Source organism: Brachycentrus maculatus, unplaced genomic scaffold (genome assembly GCF_059751285.1).
Source record: "Brachycentrus maculatus isolate JH-2025_06_01 unplaced genomic scaffold, ASM5975128v1 h1tg000157l, whole genome shotgun sequence".
In the NCBI taxonomy this organism is placed as follows: domain Eukaryota; kingdom Metazoa; phylum Arthropoda; class Insecta; order Trichoptera; family Brachycentridae; genus Brachycentrus; species Brachycentrus maculatus.
The window spans coordinates 1,587,501-1,614,384 of record NW_028280910.1 but is presented as its reverse complement, the minus strand read 5'-3'; the positions used below and the strand labels follow the sequence as shown (position 1 = coordinate 1,614,384).

Here is a 26,884-nt window from a genome sequence, read left to right as displayed (position 1 = left end):
TAAAAATAACTCCAAAACAATTCAAGTAAATGGAGAAATCCAGATTTGTGAACAAAGCTTTAAACATACCCAAAAATGTAGTGAATTTCCATTCTAGTTGGCGCTTTTCATGGGAAACTAATGGAATATATGGGAACCTCTTACAAGCGCATCACAATGTAATCCAGAGATAAATATTAATTAATATTTTGTTAAGGAAACACTAATCAGAGGTAATCGGGTAAAGGAGGCTAATGGGGGTTGGAAAAATACAGCCTCCGGGGCTGATGAAGTGGAGGGTTAGTAAAGAGATCGCAATTAACTAATTAGGTCTCCTTCACCCTTTACTAGGGGATGAAAGCAGGGAGTTCAATGCAACTAACGGATTTTTAAATCTCTATATATATATATAAATTTATATATATATATATATATATATATATATATATATATATATATATATATATATATATATATATATATATATATATATATATATATATATATATATATATATATATATATATATATATATATATATATATATATATATATATATATATATATATATATATATATATATATATATATATATATATATATATATATATATATATATATATATATATGTATATATATATATATATATATATATATATATATATATATATATATATATATATATATATATATATATATATATATATATATATAAATTGTCAATTATTTTGTTGACATCTCAACATAGATGAAGAATAATATGGAAGCCTGGGCATTTACGGGGTTTACGACCGTCATAGGCTAGACTAAGTGATCACTACTGATATTCTAGGTAATTCTTGGAAAATAAGTAAGTATACGTACCTACATGCTCCATTAGCTATTATTGTCTCCCGTAAATTATTACTGCACATATTAAAACTATTACTAAGTACCTAGAATTGTAAAGCTATATAAGGACCATCAGTCCATTTTATATTCAAATTCGTTTGAAAATAACATAACAAGGCGAAACAATTGTCACAATTTTTTTTTATTTTCATGTGTTTTTTAATAAAATACATCTTAGTATATTTGTAAGTAATTTATATTTGAAGCAATAACTTTGTGATGTTCTATTTTTAAATTAAAATATTACTTTGTTTTAAAATCACATTAAATATTTTATTTTAACTTAATTGTAATATCTACCGGTTTCGAAGCTAACCGCTTCTTTTTCAAGACTGATTAATACTAGTATTAATCAGTCTTGAAAAAGTAGCGGTTAGCTTCGAAACCGGTACACATTATAATTATGTTATAGTAAAATATTTATAGCGATTTTAAAACAAAGTAATATTTTAACTATACAATTAAGTAGACTGAAAAAATCAGTGAGTGATTTTAACATTTAAAATATATAAACCCATATATATTTTCACCCACCCTCCCTGTCTGCCCTTAAGAAAGTGGGGTAAGTTAGCTCTAGGCACGTGACGCGTAGATCCATTTGAAATCAGTGAAATTTATCACCTGAAAGTGTTTAAATTCCGCGTCGCGTATGGGTGAAAGACCTGAGTTTATCGTGAGCGTACACGTAGATTTTATTACGTGAACGTAATTCCGTGCTATTTTCAACCGCGCTACACCCCTACAGCCTTTATTTCAACGTACTATAGGCAGTAACGGATTTTACATAACGGTTTAAATATAATATACATTTCAGAGGCAGCTAGTGACTGAAATTGTTAATTTCAGCAGTTAATTTCACTTTGAAAATAGTCGTATATAAAATGGGTCTACTTCAAATCCTTACTTTAAAATTCTATCGTGACAGACATCTTTATGAATTTCTATTGTTTCAAAATGTTCCAGTTTATAATTTTTCGTATTAAGGACTTAAAACTAACTAACTAACTAACCATCACGCCACTTCCCCGCAGGGGTAAGCAGAGAAAATAGAACGCCCACCACTCTTAAGGACTTACTCGCAATAATATAATTAAGCGTCTGGTTGCGCTGACAGCTAGTTGTCACCTCACGCTCGATTTTCATAATTTTAGAAAATATGTTGGATTTTTTTGTCTTGTATTTTTTTTAAACATATATTTTTTTTAAATTAACTCCTTACCTTTTAACAACTCTTTTCTTTTCGAAACTGTATATTTATTACGATGAAAAACTTATTTTTTCAATACAAAAAACAATGTTTTAAGGGGAAAAAAAATCAAATACGTCAAATGTTACCTGGGTTTAAAGCAAATTACGTTCCGATTTAACGTTTATTGGACCTTAATACTTTTTTAAGATTTCTACGTTATCGTTGTTATATCGCTCACTACTTTCAAGAACGTCATAAATCAAAAATCGTCAATTTTCAGTTGTGCATGTTTTCGGAATGCCTAGAAAATGTACTATATCCCAGCAAAAGCGGCATATTTTTAACTTAAAATTTACCGCTACAGGGCAGAAAGTGATTTTTTTGCATATTGAAGGTTTAATTATTTTTTAAATAAACTAAATATTTTACAAATGGAGAAGAAAACCTTCAGGTTTTACCTAAAAAGATCTGTTGCACAGTAAAAAGTTCAGTAAGTGGCTTGATATTTATTTTTAATACATTGTATTATATTTTTAAACTTTAAAAACGTTCTCCTGAAAATCATTTTTTTTTTATTTATGACGTTCTTGAAAGGAGTGAGCGATATGTGTGATTGTTCTCTATTGAATGGTTAGCGAGCTTTGAAAAAGTATTATTTCTTAAACTCAATACCAATGTATGAACTTTTCACACCCGTAGTTTTATTTAAATATGCCACTGTTTAGTATATTTCTAAAACAGAACTTGCTCCTGGAACGAATCAACCACGCCGTGCGAGGCATCACTGTATTATTATATTACTTTTTTTAAATCAGCGCAAAACCCCAAGTATTCATAAATCACAGCAGGGAATGTTGTAAAATGGTTTCGCGTCATATTTTCAACATCCTTTTAGAGCGAAGTGAAAAAGTTTTAAACTTTTTAAATTTCCCCATTATCCTGCGAGCGAACCAAAGGCTCTGCAGAAAGGGGCGTTCCCGGCCGACCCGTGACGTCGGGAGTCTGACGTCATACTTGCATAAGGGGAATTCGCGGACGGAGGAAGGGGGATGCAACCCGACCTAAAATAACACAACTTTGATGGGATCCAATAATACGGAAATACTTTAACTTTTAACCGAATGGACGGATTAGTTTTCTGCCATCAAGCTGGCGAGGTTGTTATGTCTCAACATAGATAAAGAAGAATATGAAACAAAAAAAATATAAAAAAAGACTATTATACCATTAATTATATAAAACATTAAACCTTGAGTGTATGTTCCTCTCCAAGCACAAGAACTCAGTCTCTATTTTGGAGAGGCACAGCGGATCGAAAACTATAAGTTTGCCATATGTATAAATGTTTAGAAATTGTATAATGTTGTAAATAAATAAATAAATAATAATTTGGAGAGTGTCAAAATCCTTGTTAACAAATCTGGGTATTCTCCACATAGGAGTTATTTTTAATATTTTTTTTGAAATCTTAACAAAGATGAAGAAGATTAAGGAGGTGTGGTCATAATTCGGTTTCAACTTAATGAGTTTTATAGCCAATATCTACTTGTCAGTGGATTTACTATTTGTGTTTAAAGATTTTTTATACATTTTTTGACATTGCAACATAGATGATGAAGAATATGAGAGTCTGGGTATTTACAGGGCTTATGAAATGTCATAGGCTGGATAATTTATCACTTTACACACGTGCAACATTTACTAATCTCCCCTGCAGTCTAGGTATTTACCGTCACACGTGTAACATTCACCATTTCTACCCATGATTGACAACCACACTACTCAAATTTCGGAACTCCTACATGTCCTTAAATTAACACGTCCATTCATGAGTGAGTTTTCGGTAAAATCTACGGTTTTTACTAATTCAGTAAGTTTTTTTTATTTGGCAGACTTTCGTAAAATGTATACATACAAGATTCTTCCCGAATTACTTGACATACTAGGAGACGCCTTAAAACGTGATATTCGATCATTATAAAAATATTATAATTTGACCAGTTGACCATTTGACATGACACATTTAAACCAGTGTATATTTCAAAGCTTACTAATAACCATACCGAGAAATCACATTTCGCTCACTCCTTTCAAGAACTCATATATCAAAAATCGTCAATTTTCAGCTATGCATGTTTTCGTAATGCCCAGAAAATGTACTATATCCCAGCAAAAGTGGCATATTTTTAACTTAATATTTACCTGCTACAGGGCAGAAAGTGTTGTTTTCGCATTTTGGAGAAAAGGTTTTGTTTTATTATTTTTTTAAATATACTAAATATTAAAAAGATCTGTTGCATAGTAAAAAGTTCAATAAGTGGCTTGATATTTATTTTAAATACATTTCATTATATTCTTAAACTTTAAAAACGATCTCCTGTAAAATCAAGTTTTTTGAAATATGACGTTTTTGAAAGGAGTGAGCGATATGCAAGAACGTGTCAATTTCAAGATATTTACAAAAACTGAAATTTGAGTAGTGTGGTTGTAAAGAAAATCACTCAAACCAGTCTATGACCGGTCGTAAGCCCTTTAAATACCCAGACATCTATGTTGAGATGTCAATATAAATAACTCCTGGAGAAACCCAGATTTGTGAACAAAGATTTGGACACACTTAAAATATTACTTAATATTGCTTTTGAGGAACATCCAAAAAATTGTTGTTCCACAAACTTCACGAGTATTTTTTAAATGCCTAAAATAATTCAAATGAATACAAAAAAATGTATTGAGTTTTTTTAACGCCAATTTTCACCTAACATGAAAAATATAAAGCCTCAAATAAGAAAACTCCTTATTTCGTACTATAATTGATGTTTACGGCTACAGATGGCAATGAATGATTGTGGTTTGATTCTATAATACATCGTCAAATCTATTCAACTACAGATGGCAGTAATCACCCTGTTGTGGTTTGCTTTTCCGAGCCGTTGCTTAGTCTACTGAAATACAGATGGCGGTAATAACAAAATAAAAATCACATTTAGACAGATATCATTATACAATACAGCTAGATTTTTTTAAACGCAAAATAATTGCAACCATTTTTTTATAAATAAAAAAAAATGTATCAAAAATGCGTTAAAAAATTCATAAATGATTTTATTTCGTTCAAATTACAATCCTTGTATATAAATGTTATTAATAAATAAACTAACTAACTTAGCATCACGCCGCTTCCCCGCAGGGGTAGGCAGAGAGAATAGAACGCCACACCACCCTGTCTTTGCAAACATTATTTGCGTCTTCCACATTCATGCATCTCATACATACCGCCGATTATTTCGACTCCTGACCCAGCCGCTTTTAAATTTTACCTGATGGTGCCAAGTTTTCCTCGGTCTTCCTCTGCCTGTAATATATTATTATAAAAACATTTTCTAGGATCATTAAATTACGCATACAGGTGTGGCTACAAAAATCGATTAATGAAAAAGAAAGATTAATGTTTAATGGAATTAGAAGTAATTAGAACATTGGGAATAATGTGTGAAAAATAATTTAGGTCATTAGGCCTCCTCGGCTCCCATTACATTCACATGTGTACTTGTCACACTTCAAATGAAACAATGATAAAAAATTCCATACATAAGTTTTTTTTAGATTAGCTAAAGCACTAGAAATGCATATACTTATGCCAATACTAAAAGCTAGTACGAGTATACCCTATCAATTCTCCTTTTTCTCTGCTAAAGTTACTTGTTTTCCTCCCCCATTTCCCTTCCCATACAGCAATAACATCCTTTTTAATCTTTCAGAATAGAATAGAATAGAATAGAAGAGAACTGGTAGTAACAGGTACAGTTGAAGGCAAGCGGGCAAGAGGACGGTCTCCAACAAGATGGACAGACCAAATAAAGGAATTAACCGGATCCTCGCTAAACGCTGCCATCAAGTTGGCCCAGAACCGGGAAGAATGGAGAGGACTTGTGCACCAAGTGCCTGACATTCCAGAAGACCACGACGCTCAGCATTGAGCAAGAAGATGAAGAAGAATCTTTCAGACTCAACAAATTATCAGACCTTTTCATAGGGCTCAAAATGGAGTGAAAGTACAGCGGTTAAAAGTACTGAGGTTGAAGTAAATTAATGAAAAGTCGTTAAGCCAATACGGCCTTTACGGATCTTTTAGTGTGAAATATTACAGCTATTGTCTCGAGAGACTAATTGCATTTGAACAGAAAATTGAACGTTCCAGGTTAAAACAGAGAAGGAGTAGAAAGTAAGCGAATATAGTATATCTACTATTTACAGCTGTCTGTATTGTATATCGACTGTGGATAGACAAAAGACAAGCCACACTAATGCTTTTGCCAGGTAATTAACGTGTCGTAGACTTAAAGAAGTACCTACCTAACGTACTAATTAACAATCACGCCGTTTACACATGGGTAGGCAGAGAGAATAGAATGCCACACGACTCTTATTTTGCTAAAATTATTAATCTCTTTCAGAGTCATGCATCTCCTCATACATACCCGCCGATTATTTCGACTCATTATGACCAGACCACGTTAAAGTATTTTATATACCTGAACGTGCCAAGTCTTCCTCTGCTTCTATTACCAACCATATTCGCGTTTTAACTATCCTTTCTTCACACATTCTTTATTCTTTCAGACTCTGAATAATTCACCCTATGGATGATGTATCAATATAAATTCGGAAATAATATACAGTTTGTAAATAAAACCGTATTTGACATACCCGATCATGCAAAGTTCTTCTCGGTCTTCCTCTGCACCTTATTCCAACTTATATTATACATCCTATACTCCTTATCCGCACCCAATGGTGCATAGGGTACTGCATCATATAAACGCAGTGTTATCTTGATCGTCAACACATGAAGGAAAGGTGATCAGCCCTCCGCTTCAGGTACCAGTCCAGGGTAATATATAATAAATATTAGAGTGAAAAAAATCACTTATATTTATTTGACCCCCCCCCCTCTGGGAATCGATCCCGGGACCTCCAGAACGGTAGCCGAGCGTGCTGACCATTACTCTAAGGAGGCGGACATTTTCCAACTACAATAGTACATAGAATAACCAAACGATGTTTTGGAATTTGTTTTTGTACATATTCCAATCATTTTGCTAAATAAATTTGTTTTACCTTCATGGATTTGTTTTGAGTATAAGCATAAAATATCAAAGTATCTGATAAGATCCATTAGAACTAAGAAAATGCAAACAATAATAATACATTGTTGCATTACGTGACACTCTGTAACCTGCCGAGATGCGTCAAAATGACGCAGAGATGATGATCGTAATTACTGCTGGCTCTTCATTAGAAGCAATTAAATAGTTCGATCATTGCTGAGGTCATAAAGATCCACACCCACTTATGGCGTCGTGAGGCGACTTATCGGTCAGATCAGTAGAGGTTCAACTCCAATTCCAGATAATAATTCTAGCAGATGTTAGCGCACTTCGTGTCGAGCAAAGGTCACTTAAAATTACACCACTTTTGAGGAAGACCAGTTGAATGCTGCGCGCTTTAAATTTAATAATAAAACACTAGTTTAAGACCACTTTTGAGATTTTTAATGTAAACACGAGTAATTTTGATAACTACAGATAAAACGCGTTTTCAAAGTACAGTAAAACCTCGATATAACGGACTAATTGGGGAGAGAGGTGTCCGTTAAAGCCGAAAGTCCGTTATATAAAAAAAAGGTTTAAAATAAATCAAAAACCTTTTTTTAAATACACTGTATTTAGGTTTAAATAAAAAATGCAAAACAAAAACAAAATTATATTTATTGCCTTCGGACAGTCGTTCGACATTGACGCGCTTGCTTTCGGTAATTCTCCTTTGAAAAAATAATCAAGATTTATTTGATTTTTAAGATTTCTTTTTGCGTTTTAATTTTTTTTACATTTGATCGGATTTTTGGTCCGTTAAGTTCGAAATTCGTTTAATCGAGGTTTTTAAAGTCGTTTAATCGAGGTCGTTTAATCGAAATTCGTTTAATCCAGGATTTATTATATGTGCATACTTGCAACCACTAATTTATTTATTTATTTATTTGTTACATCATAGACATAATTATAAATTACAATAATGTACCCTCACAGAATTTCCCCGTGCCTAGGGAAAATTTTAAAATATTTATAAATATTTCACCTCAATATGAGAGTGTAATGGTCAGCACGCTCGGCTACCGTTCTGTAGGTCCCGGGTTCGATTCCCAGGGGGGTTCAAATAAATATAAGTGATTTTCCACTGTAATATTTATTCAATATTACCCTGGACTGGTACCTGAAGCGGAGGGCTGATCGCCTTTCCTTCATGTGTAAAAACGATCAAGATAACACTGCGTTATATGACGCAGTGCCCTATGCACCATTTGGGTGCGGGTAAGGGTTTTTTTTATTATTATTATAAGATGAGTGTTGATGGAAGATAAAGGTTATCTTAAAAGATAATCACATTTCAGATGTTGGACATCGTTTTACCGCTCATTCGTCAGAGTGGTCGCATTTCGGCTACATGCGGTCTACTTTAGTCCGTTTTTAACAGTTAACCTGCGGTAAATATCGCCAGGAAACTTTGTGCGAGCATGAGAAGGTTAACACAACACTCCGACTACGCAAGTCGAAGTGTTGTGCTGCAAGGTATTTGATGAAAACGTCCATGAATAATATAATGAAAACGGGAATATCTGATATGTCTGGCAGGAAATCAATCCAATTTTAATAAATTATCACCCGATATAACGAATAACACTATTAAAGGTTACGAGTGTTATTCGTATAGCCTGCCTACTACTACACTATCTTACTGCTAAATATATATAAATATAGATTTCCTCATATAACCTACCGCTTATTTCGACTCCTAACCTGACCGCTTTCAGGTATTTGACACACCTGATCGTGACAAGTTTTTCTCGGTCTTCCTCTCCTCCCTTTTTCAACTTTATTCGCCTCATAAATTTGTTAAATACAGTTCTTTCCTCACTCATTCGTTCCACATGTCTAAACCATCTCAACACGCCTTTCTTAATTTCATCGATAATGCTTATCTCAGCTTTGCATTCCTTCTTTATTTCACCGTTCGAACATCTATTACACATCGTTTTGCCGCACATTCGTCTGAGAGATCGCATTTCAACTACATTCAGGTATTTCGCTATATATACCTGATTTTTTTTGCTCGTTAGTTTTACTTTTCACCTGTAGATGAAAACATTTGTAGTTTTCGAAACTAGTCATGTGTAATGAAATAAAACTCATTAAGTGGTAGGTATTAGGTATTATATATCGCTCACTCCTTTCAACAACGTCATATATAAAAAAAAACTTGATTTTTCAGGAGATCGTTTTTAAAGTTTAAAAATATAATAAAATGTATTAAAAATAAATACTAAGCCACTTATTAAACATTTTACTGTGCAACAGATCTTTTTAGGTAAAACCTGAATGTTTTTTCTCCATTTGAAAAATATTTAGTAAATTTTAAAAAATAATTAAACAATACCTTTTCTCCTGCGTGTAAATATAAAGTTAAAAATATGCCGCTTTTGCTGGGATATAGTACATTTCCTGGGCATTCCGAAAACATGCACAACTGAAAATTGACGATTTTTGATATACTTATGACGTTGGTGAAAGGAGTGAGCGATATGTAAAAGATTTTTTTTTTAATAATCAAAATGTAAGGATTGTTTGAGCATACAGTTTTTCAACTGTCATAAGTTGCAATTTGTTGAATATGATGTATTGTAACATCTTCTAGAAGGGAAAAGACCTATAAAAAATGGCAAGCTCTGATTCGTATAATATTGTACATGCAGTATGAGTGTAAGGGGCTAATCTCTTTATTTGCAGGGATCTTTCGATTCAAGGTCAAACATTAACAGGATTTGTGAATACGACTTTTTTCAAACTCTATTACACATGTGTACAATGTATTATACGCCTGTTGCGTACAAATGGTCGGAAAACGTTATTCAATTCTAAGAAACTATATCCGTTTGAATTCCATCACACAATATAATAACGTGGTGACACGATGATGTAATACCCTAATCCGTCAGAATAAGACGCACACATGGATGGTAGAATAATGTGATAGGTCGTAGCTTCTAGGAATGTCTAGGATAGTACTTATACATATTTATTGGATTATTTAAAAAACGTAGTTTGTGTATGAAATCACCTCAAGGGTGCTTTACAGCAATCTATGGATATATTAACATTAACAACGACATCAGTAAATTTTTATCCTTCACGTCAATATATAAAATACAACATATTGTATAAAGAATGATAATGTATACGTATATATTATGTTTGTATGTATATGTATATTTTATCTTATTCTTCTTCCTGACTCAAACTCCCAACTTATCGTCTTTGTAGACTGTTCGAGTCAGTTCTCCTTGTCCCCAGGTTGTAGGTCCTTCTACTATGGACAACGTCACCTAGGTCATGCCTTCGAATCATATTATCTTTCTGTAACATCCATGCATTTTGTCTTCCTCTAGATATCTTTCGAGGAAGATCCATGGCGATTGCCTGGTTCACAATTAAATCAGGTTCTCTGCGTCCTATGTGCCCATAACATCTCAATTCCCTTTCCTCTACCTTACTATTGATGTCTGTTGCACGCAAGCTTCAACGAATGCGTGAACTCTTTATTTGGACACTTCCGCTGATCATCTAAGTATTCGCATTTCAGCAGTTTCTAGTTGCCTAGAGTAGGCGTAATACATTGTGCAGTATTCGGAGCTATAGAGGAGTTATATCAAGTCTTTATATCAAGATAAATTTTATATTGTGGTAAACATTAAAAATCCAGTTACATCGCTACATAATAAAATTGTAATCATTTAAATGTTTGGTAGAAAAGAGAAAATTAATTAATGTAACGATTAAATTTGAAATTATCAGAATCCGGTACCAAAATACATAAATTCAGCAGAATCGTAAATCATCTTTTGATTTATACATGTAATAATACGTCAAGGGGTTCTAAAAAGCAAATGCCAATTCGATAAATAACAACTTGATGGTGTCGAAGGATGCTATCATCCGATATTTATAGATCCATGGCACACGACACCATGTGTCGTATGAAGGTAAAGGAATACCTCGTTTCCTACTTACAATATACGGGGAACGAAAATACAATGTGTATATATATATATATATATATATATATATATATATATATATATATATATATATATATATATATATATATATATATATATATATACATACATATATATATATATATATATATACATATATATATATATATATATATATATATATATATATATATATATATATATATATATATATATATATATATATATATATATATATATATATATATATATATATATATATATATATATATATATATATATATATATACATATATATATGTATATATATATATATATATATATATATATATATATATATATATATATATATATATATATATATATATATATATATATATATATGTGTGTATGTATTACCCTGGTGATTCGCTTGGGAATCCTGAAACACATTTATTCCAGCAATTCCGAGTCTATGTTCTAGAAAAGAATTTTAATTTAATTGTTCCCACTGTCCAATTCACTATAGACAGTCTCACCAATTAACCATCACGCCACTTCCTCGCAGGAGTAGGCAGAGAGAAAAGAACGCCACACCACGTCTTTGCAATCATTCTTCTCTTTAAAAATCAAAAATATAATGCATATAAGAAATCTTTGTCTTATTTTGTCTTTCATTTGCTTTTATCCAGATTGAGCCACAGCAACGAGTGAGCGGATACAGCCAGTTTCAAATTATATGAGGATAAATTGGGAATATGTCTATTTACTTTCAAATGTGGGAGATAAGCCAGTATGAGGAGTTTACACGCTTTATAGACTACCGGCCAAGATAAAGCTTATCGGTCAGGAATGTACGCAAAATAAATGAGCTAGTTTATATAATCTCATGTAAGATTAACGACAAAAAACTGCGAACGTTATTACAGTAACTACAGGCTCCCTAGCGCGAAGCATGCGCGTCATTCTTTCGCTCTCTGAACGATATTTTTTGTCAATATTGATAACTGTAATTCATGTTTTTTTAAGGCCCTGTAGATGATAAACCACAATCTAATCTTCTTGAAACCCAAGTAACATTTAACGTAATTGATTTGTTTGGTTAAATCACCGTTTTTGTATTTAAAGAATGAGTATTTCTTCGAAATAAATATATGGTATTGTAAAAAAAAGGTTATCGAAAGGTAATGAGTTAAAAAAACAGTAAAAAAAAAATTCAGTATAATGTAAAATAATAAAATAATAAAACCCTTATCCGCACCCCAATGGTGCATAGGGCACTGCTTCATATAAACGCGGTGTTATCTTGATCGTTTACACATGAAGGAAAGGTGATCAGCCCTCCGCTTCAGTCCAGGGTAATATTGGATAAATATAACAATATGCAAATATTACAAATACAATTACAAAGTGAAAATAAATTATTTAAAAAGTAATGAAATTCTAGTGTAAATAAAAAATCTCTCTTTCTTTCTTTTTCTATTTCTTCGTCTCTCACACTTAACAAAACACTTTTATCGACAAGCATTAACTGCTCTCTATTTTCAAATGGCTGTATAATTTATTTAAATGAAGAGAAATATTTGCACTTTCTTATTATTTACAAGAATACTTTTTTCATATATAATTTCACGTATCGCCCTTCAAAGAATCGCTGAAGGACGCAGACCCCCAGGCAGACCTCCAAAAAGACAGCTGGGAGTCAACATCCCAAGAGCTACAAGCGGAGGCACAAACAGATCCTTAGGATCTAGAAAAAGAAGAAGAAGAAGAATTTTAAACTATTTTTTTGAGTCTAAGCTGTTCATTATTGTAAATAAGTATCAAATTGTGGTAGAGTGGGTTCGAACCGAGAAAATCTGACTCAAGAGTCCACGACACTAACCACTGGACCACAACCCGACACAAGGTTCAAACTTTGCTCTGTATGACTATTCTGTCTTTGGTTGGTTGGAAGATATTGCTTCTTTGCAATATAAAAGTATACATAAAGTTCGCACTGAGTTCTTAGAGCGTTAACTAAAATCCATATGGAATCGCAGCCCTAGAAATTAATATTACTTTATATAAACTAATAATACAAATGTAAGATCTGTCTATATCTTTTGGGCAAGAATGTCCGGGCTACAGAATATTAAAGGTTAAAGATCAGAGATACTGTAGACTCTCGATTATCCGGAACGCTAGGAAAAAAACGGATAAAGAGGACGACCTTCAAGATATAAATTATTTGAAAAATAATGTTACAAATATTCTAACGAGAGTTTAAATTACAATTTTATCTTTTTCGGGGGTAATTAAGGTGTGCTTGCGGTGTGGACGAATACGGCTTATATATGTAAGTGAAAAGCAATGAAGGCGTTGGGAATGAAATCAGGTAAGGAATTGATGAGGAGAGGTAGAGGATCCAAGGAAATGATGGACAGTTACAGGCTACATAGATAGATAGAACTATAATTGTATTATTATTTGACAATATTAATATTATTTATTATATCAGACACTGGATATATATATATATATATATATATATATATATATATATATATATATATATATATATTTATAAATATATATATATGTATATATATATATATATATATATATATATATATATATATATATATATATATATATATATATATATATATATATATATATATATATATATATTTATATATATTTATATATATAATTATATATATATATATATATCCGCCTCCGTAGTGTTATGGTGAGCACGCACGGCTACCGTTCTGGAGGTCCCGGGTTCGATTCCCAGAGGGGGGGGTCAAATAAATATATAAGTGATTTTTTCACTCTTATATTAATTCAATATTACCCTGGACTGGTACCAGAAGCGGAGGGCTGATCACCTTTCCTTCGTGAGTTAACGATCAAGATAACACTGCGTTTATATGATGCAGTGCCCTATGCACCACTGGGGTGCGGATAAGGGTTCGAATGAAGGAATGAATGAATATATAATGAAACATGTATCGTTGTTCTTCCGATTGCTTTAGCCAGCTAAATGCCAGGTCGTGTGTATGTGTGTGTGTGTGTGAGTCGCGTTTTTATACATCCAAAATATATGGTCATTGAAGAAGAAAAATTACGAATCACAGGGATAGAGTCGTAAACAAAACGATCAATTGACGAATGAAAAATGTTTATTATTTGTAGTATCTCTGTACTCCTACGCGCGAATATATCACTAACTTATTTAGGACGCAAATTGACGTTCCATTTTATTATGTACATTTAATCTGTCCCCATTACTGTACATAGTAAATAAAACATAAAATTTGCGTAGAAATTAAACATAGTGTAAGACCGAAAAGTTTTGTCCGTCGCCGTGGTGTAACGGTTAGCATGTTTAGCTACCGTGCTGGAGCTCCCGGGTTCGATTCCCAGGGGGGGGGGGGTGAAAATAAATTTTAAGGATTTTCCAATATAATATTAATTTTTTACTATCTTGGACTGGTCCCTGAAGCGCAGGAGTGATCACCTTGCCTTCATGTAAGTAATGATTAAGATAACTCTACGTCAATACCATGCAGTGCCCTATGCACTATTGGGTCCGGATAATGGATAGAAGTAAAAAAATATATAAATGAATTGAATTTTTTTATAGATTTATATATTTTTTACTCCCTTACCTTTTAGTAACTAATTTCCTTCCAAAACTATATATTTAAATCGAATAAAAAGCATTTTTTTCATTTCTTGAATATTTTTCGCAGATACTTTGGCACATTTTATAAACTTTATAAAATTAAACAACTTTGTTTTAACCACTTTTTTATTATTAGTACACTTTAACCTACCGGTTTCGACAAGAACCTTGTTATCATCAGGATTTATTAAATATTACTTTTTGATATCTCATCAAAGATGAAGAAGAATATGGAAGTCTGGGCATTTACGGGGCTTACGACCGTCATAGGCTGGTTTAAGTGATCACTTTACACACGTGTAACATTCACCAATTCTACCCATTATTGACAACCACACTACTCAAATTCTTGGAAGTTCTATATATATGAACCAATTTAGAAACCTTGTTCATGAATCACTAGAACTTCACTAGAGACATCTATTGGTGAGATGTAAAGATTTATTAAATCCTCAAACATTAAAAACATTAAAATTAAAATATTCATATATTTTTTTTTCAATAAATAAAACTGTTTTTTTGCCAAAAAAATAATTACGTTAAATGCTACTTAGTTTTAAAGCAAATTTAGTTGTGGACTATCGACTATCCCGACTTAAATGCTATCTTTATGACTATTGCGTTGACAGTTACATCATCGTGTAGAGTAAAATTGTTCATATTTCTATATTTGATATGTGTAGGGATGTCACAAACGAATCCGTTATACAAACATTTTAAATTTCTCCAAATATTTCTCTTCATTAATATTCATAAATAAATCTTATAGTCTGAACAACATTTTGGATGTGTTCAACTCCTTGTACAGTAGCTTACTCAGCCCAATTATACATAGATTCTGCCGAGAACTCACACATGAAATGACAAGTATATATCATACAATTCACGTGTGAATTGTGTGATATATACTTGTTCACAAATCTGGATTTTCCCCACTCGAGAGTTTGTTTTATATTTTTCGACATCTCAACATAGATGAAGAAGAATATGGAACTCTGAGTATTTACAGGGGTTATGACCTGCCATAGGTTGGTAAAGTGATCACTGTACACATGTTCAATATTTACCATTTTTTACCCATGTACAGTGTCATGAATTCCTGTGGTTGTCAATCATGGTGAATGTTACACGTGTACACGTGTACAAAGCGATCTCTTAAACCAACCTATAACGAGTGGCAAGCATTTTTTTGTAATTTCATCAAAATATAAAAATAACTCTTACGTGGAGAATACCCAGATTTGTGAACAAGTATTTGGACACACTCAAAATCATTTCATCAGATTGAGACACCTTTAATATAATGATTTTTGTTTGAGGATTCTTTGCCAGATACAGAATAAATCGATCAGACAATACAACTGTAAGGAATGTGGGTATGTTGCTGACAGTGGTGACAACATCCTGCAACCGTGTGAATACCCACATAGTCCAGCATATGTTGATCTTCGACTACCATGAACCCACAATAAAAACCATCTTCAAGATCATCAGAAAACACCTCCTAAAATTGAAAAATTTCTAAAATGAAATGGACCATCGCCGGTGGCAGCCCTGTTAGCTTCTGTCACTCCTTCGACTGTGTAACAGCGCTACGGTCACGGTCAGCGGATAAGAATAACGTAACTTCAGTCTGGGACAATAATATTATTGACTTCACAATGCAGTAGGCAAAGTGGACTAACTGTTATTCGTGTGAGAAATACTATGGTCGATCCATAGGCCGGACACTGTTTCATGGTTAAATGTCCATATAGGTCAACAAAGTTAAGACATTTTCCCATAAGTATGGATTGAAAACTCCCAAAAGCTCCGTTTCAGCACGATTTACACTATAATCATGTATGGGAGTGTGTGTGAGTGTGTATATGTACAAAAAAATCATGGAAGCTACATAAAGATAATGATTTGAAGGCATGGCCTAGGTGACGTTGTCCATGACAAAAGGACCTACAACCTGAGGACGAGGAGAGCTGACTCCAACAGTCTACAAAGACGATAAGTTGGGATGGAGCCAGGACGAAGATATATATATATATATATATATATATATATATATATATATATATATATATATATGTATACATATATATATATGTATACATATATATTTATATATATATTTATATATATATATATATATATATATATATATATATATATATATATATATATATATATATATATATATATATATATATATATATATATATATATATATATATATAAACATAAAGAGGGATGCAAATAGACTGAATGCAGTCAATATGCGTTCTCTCAGACTAATATGCGGTGAAACGACGAATGAAAGATTTTCGAATGGTGAAATAAGGAAAGAGTTAAAGGCTGAGATAAGCATTATGGATAAAATTAAGGAATGTGTGTCGAGATGGTTTGGCCATGTAAACCAAGTGAGTGAAGAAATTATATTAGCACAAATTTATGAGGCGCATGTGGTTGGTAATAGATTAGATGTCTTAACGACATCACGACCTGGCATTGCCTGGCTTAAGAGGTCACTTCCAATACCATATAAAGTTCACCACAAGATTATTTTAACAGACACTTTCTTTCCTCGCATAGAACTGCCATCTGTCGTAAGTCGTCATACACCATAAAAAAATAAGTATACGGAGGAGGTCTATATCCAACAATTGAGGACAGAGGTCTAAACAAGAAGAAGAAGACCATGAAAAGAAGCTTAGTTGAGACACAAATTATGTTTAAATTTAAATTACGGGCGCAGCCGGGCAATAACGCGAGTTTCGTATCGTTTTATTATTAGTTTTTCCATACATGTGTATCTAAATTTTGCCTATAGAAAATGTATTTCACAAACAGATTAAACATAAGAACACATACATTAGATGTGTTAAAACACGTTTTTGGCAACTTTCGCGTGTTTCCAGGTTTTTTTTAAACATCATGTTCATACATTACATATAAATAATGATTGTTTTATTCATATAATGTACACGGTGATCCGAAATGGCAGTTACTTTTTTTAAATGAAAAATGTAATCGTACACTTGTTTATTTATTTACATTTATTTAATATTAAATAAACTTCAATATTTGAAAACATTTGTATTACTAACACAAAAAAAATGTTTTCAAACATCGTAGTTTATTTACTTTTTTATTGTTAATATAGTACACATTCATACAAATGTATTTAAACAAGACAAATGCTGACTAAAGTAAATGAATCCGTGATCTCGGAATTATTCTTGACAGCAAGTAAACTTTTGAGGCTCACGTTAATACAATTGTAAAAAAAGCATATCAAATGTTAGGTTTCCTGTTTCGTATAGGTAAAGAATTTAATGATATACGCACCCTTAGAATTTTGTATTTTACATATATCCGTAGTCAGTTAGTCAGAATTTGCATCTCCCGTCTGGAACCTCGAATACAAAAAATATATTAATCGAATAGAATCTATACAATCAAAATTCATTTCATATTGTAATTTTAGACGGATGGCTCCAAGAAATGGTTTTGTGAATTTACCCAAGCTCGTAACACGCAGGAACAATGCTGACCTTATTTTTCTGTTTAAAATTTTTAATAACATTTTGAGTGTGTCCAAATACTTGTTCACAAAATCTGGATTATCTCCAATTACAGGAGTTATTTTCATATTATTTTTTGACATATATATAGAACTACCAAGAATTTGAGTAGTGTGGTTGTCAATAATGGGTAGAATTGGTGAATGTTACACGTGTGTAAAGTGATCACTTAAACCAGCCTATGACGGTCGTAAGCCCCGTAAATGCCCAGACTTCCATATTCTTCATCTTTGATGAGATGTCAAAAAATAAATGTTAAATAATTATGTAGATTGCCTAGAGCACTCATCAATTTTAGAGTCCCGGGAGCACAGACCAGATACAAAAACTTATTTAAAATCCCTAAAATGCACACCAAGTCCTACCAAAACTCATTTTTTAAATCGAGCCTGCGATATGTGCAATGAAATGCTTAATGAAATAGACGTCAATAATGTTTCTTTTAATACTTTAAAAAGAAAAATTGTTGATGTCTATTTGACCAGTTGGTAAAGAAATGTTCTATATAGTTATACTTTTATGACAGTTTATTTAAATTGTTTTATTTTTAGGATTACTTAGGTGGAAACCTATAATTAGAATTGTTATTTTTTTGTTTTTTATCATATTATGTTATTTTTGTCGAAATATTCTGATGGTTTTCCAATAAAATTAAATTAAATTAAATAAAAAATAAGAAAAATAAAATAAAAAAGACAACCGATTAAAGTATATATATATATATATATATATATATATATATATATATATATATATATATATATATATATATATATATATATATATATATGTGTGTGTGAATTCTTGCGATGGCTTTAAGTATTTTTTTCCTTCTTTTTCCTACTATGATATTGTTATGCTATGTTATTTTATGATCTGTTATTGTTATACTATCTTTATTGTTTCTTGTACTTGCGTCCTATTATATTGCTGTACAATATTATACTCTGTATTATATTATATATGTAAAGGCCTTACAGGCGTAAATAAATAAAAAAAAATATATATGATATTATAATAGTATATAAACATCATGCCACATCCCTGCAGGGGTACGCAGAGATAATAGAACGCCAGACCACTCTGACTCTGCAAACATTATTCGCCTCTTCCACATTCATGCCTTTCTCATACATACTTTCGTCGGTCTTCCTCCGCTTCTATTTCCGTTTGCCTCAAAAATTTATTTTATTGTTCTTTTCGCAGCTTTTCTCTTTCTGTACACACGCTTATATATAATCTAAAATTGTCGACTCTGACGGAAACCAAGACGGAACCACAAACCACACGACCATTTGTATTCACAACTATTTATAACTATGTGGGTTATCGTAAGATAACATAATATGTTCAATTTATTACAAATTTTACAAACTATATTGTGCTTTGCAAATTAAAAAAAGACAATTTTTTTTCTTACGTATATTTCAGAACACCGTGTATAACGTGTTGAAAAGACAGTCACTCTTCTCTCTCATGAGCTCTTCTTTCTCTGTCTTATATAATACGCTTTTTCTTCGCGGCGAGTGCATCCACATAGGACGAATCCAGTTTCAAATCTCACAGTCACGATCTAACCCTCTGCGAGAAGACTCGATAACAGGAAATCTGGTAGATGACAATCTATAAGGTGTCTAAATCTGGTATGTGGCTTAATCTAGTAAAGGATACTCCAACGTTTTTGTACTCTAGAGCATATCCTAAAATATCGGAAGCGTGGCGGGCACCACCTATTTTTAATTGACTTATTTTTAAGTACTTTCAGCAAAGGAACCACTCATACATACAATTTCGCAAACAAACAAACGTATTTAATAAACCCAGGCAATCAAAAAAATTTAACTAACGAATAACTAAAAATAATCCACATTTTTAATTAATGTTTAAGAAAAAAATCTGTCTCTGTCGGATAATCGCGGGCACATACGAATCGTTCCACGGGTGCCATGGTGCCGCGGGCACGGGGTTGGGAGCCTCTGATCTAGTAGGTGACTAAATCTAGTATGTGACAAAATCTGGTAGGTGACTAACATAGTCACAGAACGTCTAACAGACGCCGGGTTAGTTTGCGCATTTACCACGGAAGGGCTGAGGAAAATTAGAATGGATTGGATGAGCCAATATTACATTTAGAATTCATCAGATGAAAGTAGACTGGATGCACTCGAAATGCGTTCTCCCAGACGAATGTGCGGCAAAACGTTGTATGATAGATGTTCGAATGGTGATAAACAGAAAGAATGTTGGGTATTAACAGGGCTTACGACCTTACATAGGCTGGTTTAAAGCTTCCTAAATTTAATAATAGATGGCTGTTGTGAACTTGTTCATGAAACATCATGAGATTGATCAAATGTGTATGACTTCCAAAATTCGAGTAGCGTGATTTTCAATTAATTCGAAAGTGATCACTTAACCAGCATATGACAAGTCGTAAGCCCTGTAAATACCCAACATTCTTTCTTTATATCACCATTCGAACATCTATCGTACAACGTTTTGCTTCACATCAGTGTGAGGGAACGCATTTTGACTGCATTTGAAACCGTTTAGTTGCTGTGCTTAAATCAATTAAACGAATACGTTTTTTTTCGAACGAAAAGGGTTAAATGCAATCTGGTTTGGCCCGTCTGAATACCAAGTAAGCGACAAAAGTTCATTCGCCTCATTTTTTTTAAAACAATTTCGCCAGCCTCCAATCGAGGCGATGCCAATAATTCACTTCCTCTTAATGTTAAGAAAGGAAGTAAAATATATTTTTTTAAATATATGTTTAAGTATATTTACATATATATATATATATATATATATATATATATATATATATATATATATATATATATATATATATATATATATATATATATATATATATATATATATATATATATATATATATATATATATATATACATATCGCTCACTCCTTCCAACAACGTCATAAATCAAAAAACTTAATTTTTCAGGAGAAAGTTTTTAAAGTTTAAAAATATAACACAATGTATTAAAAATAAATATCAAGCCACTTATTTCACATTTTACTGTGCAACAGATTTTTTAGGTAAAACCTGAAGGTTTTATAGCCATTTGAAAAATATTTATTATATTTAAAAAAAAAATTAAACAATACCTTTTCTTCAAAATGCAAAAACAACACTTTCTGCCCTGTGGCGGGTAAATATTAAGTTAATTTATTATTAGATTAAAACCAATATTTTTAGCTTTTCCACTTTTTTATTTGACCAGTGACCGGGTTTCGTCGTTACCGACATCATCAGACTGGTCTGTTCACTGGTCTGGTCACCAGTCTGATGATGTCGGTAACGACGAAACCCGGTCGCTGGTCAAATAAAAAAGTGGAAAAGCTAAAAATATTGGTTTTAATCTAATAATAAATAAAAATAATGCAATTCCATCACGAAGTGTCAGTGGATAATATAAATCTATTAAATATTAAGTTAAAAATATGCCTCTTTTGCTGGGATATACTATATTTTATGGGCATCTGAAAACATGCACAACTGAAAATTGACGATTTTTGATTTATGACGTTCTTGAAAGAAATGAGCGATATATTTTATAACACATTCTCACGCTTTCGCTTTGAGACATGTTGATTTATATAGTTTATAGATGACAACTTCATTGTATGATAACGTAGTAGACTTTTATTGGCTTAAAAATAATAAATAAATAATAATAATAAACCCTTATCCGCACCCCAATGATGAATAGGGCACTGCGTCATATAAACGCAGTGTTATCTTGATCGTTTACACATAAAGGAAAGGTGATCAACCCTCCGCTTAAAGTAATAATTTGAACAGTAAAAAACAATTTCATTAATTGATTCGGCAGTCACTTTGTGGAAAAATATATCCATTTTTTTAGTTTTACTTTGTTAATGCCACTATTTCTTAAAATCTATTGTGACACGTGTTTCGATGCATTCCGCATCATTTTTAAACACCGTATGTAGAGCTACTATAATTGTTTACTGAGTATAACTTAAATAAAAAAATGACATGAAAACAGCTTTTAGGCTACGATTTTCATCACATAATACGATATCCTATGTTAGAAATATTTGTTAAATTATATTTTTTACATTATAACAGTTAGATTTTTTTATTGATTTCTCAAAATAGACAAAGAAGAATATGTAAGTTGATAAGTCTGGGCAATTACAAGATTTGTGACCTGACAAAGGCTGGATTAAATTATCATTTTATACACGTGTAACCACCATTCTATCCATGTTTGACAAACACACTACTCAAATTGTATACGAGTATATCAAAGATGTATATGTATATCCTTTTAATTGACACATTCTTTCGCATGTGAATTTTCGGACCCACCTATGGTTTAGTTGAAAATCACTTAAGTGATTAAGTAAGTAATAGAGAAATTTATACTCGTATATATATATATATATATATATATATATATATATATATATATATATATATATATATATATATATAAATGTTTATGTATATATATATATATATATATATATATATATATATATATATATATATATATATATATATATATATATATATATATATATATATATATATATATATATATATATATATATATAAATATATATGTGTGTGAATTGAATGTCCTTAATAAATTGATTATGAGGTTATCATTGTTTATCTTTCAATATGATAATCATAAGATAAAAAAATACACTTACCAAACAATTTCCTTTCCTACTATTCAAGCTTTAAACACTGAACAAATAAACTGACAAATTTCGATAAACTTTCCAACAATTATCACAACATCAAAAATAAACAACTGCAGTCGAAAATAAAAATATATAAAAATACGAATGCACTCTACACATGACAGTGACAGATAGGATTCGGGAACATAACCTTAAACGAAAAATAGCCTCTGAAATAACTCACTAAAACTGATGTTAGGTTATTTTAAATATTGGAAATTGATACTGTAATGAATCACACAATCTTCGATGTTATTAATTGATGCTTTTTAATTATTTTTTTACAGGGGGGGTGTTGTAAAACCGGAAGAATTTAACATAGAAAATATCTCTCCATGTTAAATGTCCTACACTCGCGGCGTCTAATTTCGTTTCGGCGTCTTTCCGCGTGCGTCGGGACGAGCAAGTGGCCGTATATTTTTTTTATCGTCCGGCCGGTCTATATATATGAGAGGATTTATTATTAGTTTAGTTTGTTGTGAAATTAGCACGCTGGCTGGGCGAGAGACGGTCGCGGTGTGACATTGGTAGCGCGTGCGCGATGGAGGGCTCGCGCATGCGCTGGCGGGTGGTTTTGTTTACTTGGCGTCGCGGCGCTGCGTCTAACCGCTGACTTGGACGCCTCTATAAGCTCACGCGGTAATTAAGCGCGTGATAAATCTTCTTCCGGTGCTTATCCGCATTTAAATGGTGCATAAAGCACCGCACTGGCGCGGTATTCTAAATAGAAATGAGATATTTTTTGTATTTTCAAAGTATCGATAGCTTTGTTGTATGGTAATATGACTGGAACGTACGAGTGTGTGTGTGTGTTTTTTTTTATTTAGTTTATATTACATTTCATACAAACTGTTTTCTTACATTTAATTTACGTCATATATATTTACATCTTTTTACAGTATACAAAACATTTCTTTTAAATTGTTTTAAACTCTTTTCATTCTTCATACATTTAAGCATCTTATCATACATTTTCAAGCCTTTTTATATTATTCAATTCAACGATTTTGTTTTTTTAATGGCAGTCATATTTATTCCTTATTTCTATTACTTTATTTATGATTTTTTTTATTTAAAACTACTTAATCCTTAAAATATTCAGGCAGTTTATCATAAAATTTTCATTTATAAAAATAAGCATATTATACATTAATCTCTATTTTTATAGGTAATCAATTGAATTATTCTCTCATTTTTTCTACATTCTTATATCAATTTTCTAAAATATTTCAAAATTCCTTAAATCCCCAAAAAAATTAGCCATTTTAGAGTTCTCAGTCGAATCAGCAGGGTAACTGATGACTTAGCGTTTCCAACGAGTAGAACAAACTCTATATAAAGTAACATTATTTATCTATAAGAAAAAGATTTACGATAGTAAATGACTGCCGGGAAATTTACAATTCAGAGAACTTCGGACTTCCCCCGGACAACCACAGCGTAGTGGAAGGAGCCGTCAACCAGCAGTTCCTGATACTTCGTTACATAATTTAGATTCATTCACAAAAAATGCAAATCTAGTATAACTTTATATAAAATCGTGCACTCAATAACAAAAAACTTTAAAAAAAAATATTTTTAATATCATACAATACTTAAATTCACTCAAATTAAATTAATTTCTCAATAAAATTATATCAAATCATGGTTATCAACCCCTGCCTTGTTTTATATATAACATAACAATTTGTATAACCTCACACCAGTCTGATGATGTCGGTAACGACGAAACCTGTCGCTGGTCAAATAAAAATAAAGTGGAAAAGCTAAAAATTTTCGTTTTAATCTAATAATATATTAAAAATGCAATTCTATCACGAAGTGTCAGTGGATAATATAAATCTATTTATTTATCGTTCATCAAAATTGGTTAACTTGAGTTTGTTAAATCAATATGGGAGTTTTGATATGTTGAACTCGACATTGTCAGCGCTGAGATCACTATCATTGTAAGTCGACATATCGTGGCGTGTTTTACCGGTTTTGCAATAACCATTCCCGCTTCAGGTCAACTTATAGCCTATAGTAGGAACTATAGACTTGAGTCGGAACTGTAATAAGTAGTAGGTCTTTACCCCTGTAAATATCTAGATATCCGTATTCTTCTTCATCTATGTTGAGATGTCAAAATGTTAATTAACTACTAAGTGAAGAAAACCCAGATTTGTGAACAAGGATTTGGATACAACAAAAATTTTGTGTTAAAAATATTTCTTTCACCTAACACCAAAGCCTATTTCAAATTCAATTTAAAGTTTCACCGAAATTGCTTATTCAGTGGGTACTTAATTAAAATTTCTGTTATATCCACTTAATTACTAAATGAAATTTAATTCATAATTCAGCCTCTTGTGCAGAAATTTCGCTTATCAGAAGAGCTGATTACTCTAGTTTTATATGCAAATTACCCTTATGTGTTAATTATACATTATATTATTTACAAATCTGCATAATAACATCTCGCGAATACGTAAAAAAATTGAATTGTTGATTGAATAAATTGTCCGCCTCCGTAGTGTAATGGTCAGCATTCTCAGCTGGAGGTCCCCGGTTTGATTCCCAAGGGGGTTCAAATAAATGTTTGTGATTTTTCAGTGTAATATTTATTCAATATAACCTTGGACTGTTACCTGAAGCGAAGGGCTGATCACCTTTCCTTCATGTGTTAATCAAGATAACACTGCGTTTATATGATGCAGTGACCTAAGCATCATTGGGTGCAAATAAGGGTTTGAAGATGAAGGAGAAGAAGATTGAATAAAAGAAACAAACGTATGTAAAACCTCGATATAACGAACTAATAGAGGGGAGAGGTTGTCCGTTAAAACTGAAAGTCCGTTATATAAAAAATGGTATAAAATTAATTTAAAAAAAAAACTTTTGTTAAACAGGAACACTGTATTTAATTTATTATTAGATTAAAACCAATATTTTTAGCTTTTCCACTTTTTTATTTGACCAGCGACCGGGTTTCGTCGTTACCGACATCATCAGACTGGTACATTACCGTTATATTACATAAAAATACCGGAAGTCGTTACATTACATAAAAAAGTGGAAAAGCTAAAAATATTGGTTTTAATCTAATAATAAATTAAAAATGCAATTCCATCACGAAGTGTCAGTGGATAATATAAATCTATTAAAAAAACACTGTATTTAGATATTGAAAGCTGTTCTACCGCATTCTCAGATCTGATACAGAAGCATCTACGCTTCCTGACAGACCTTCTCTTGCAAAGCATTTTTTAAAACTACGTTGTGAAATTGATTGAAAATGTGAAACAAAATTTATTCCCGATTTTACAGTGAATTTACATATAAAAGCTTTCAATATCCCTGTCACTGCCAATCTAAATAAATACAAGTTGTAAAACCACCACCTTTTTTTTTTAAACAATTTAGAAATGTATTTGACATAAAATAAACAAAACAAATGAGACAAAATTATATTTATTGTATAATTAAAAACAACTTTGTTTGAAAATCATTATAAATAAGAGTATATAGTGATTTTTAAACAAAGTTATATCCTCATAATAAAATGGAGAATCACAAAGTTATTGCTTCAAATATAAATTATATATATCAGACACTCGTCGTGAAGTGACATTGCTGTTTGATATCGACGGGTTTGCTTTCGGTAATGTAGTAACTCCAATGCAATAAAAAAAAACTGTTCTATGAAGTGCCCTATGCACCACTTGGGTGTCGAAAAACAAGAAGCATTCTCGACGAA

General features: G+C 31.7%; 1 protein-coding gene across 3 annotated transcripts in view; it reads right to left on the bottom strand.

The window, feature by feature from the left end:
* The window catches only part of fdl (beta acetylhexosaminidase fused lobes), a 161,392-nt gene that overhangs the window by 103,636 nt on the left and 30,872 nt on the right, over window positions 1-26,884 (bottom strand). Inside the window, exon 1 of one of the 3 annotated variants that reach the window (XM_088261520.1) lies at window positions 23,113-23,701. The exons of the other annotated variants lie outside the window; for them this stretch is intronic. The gene's annotated coding sequence lies outside the window, so the exon portion shown is untranslated. Of the gene's footprint in view, window positions 1-23,112; window positions 23,702-26,884 lie in introns of those variants that run through there. 3 annotated transcript variants of the gene reach the window in all.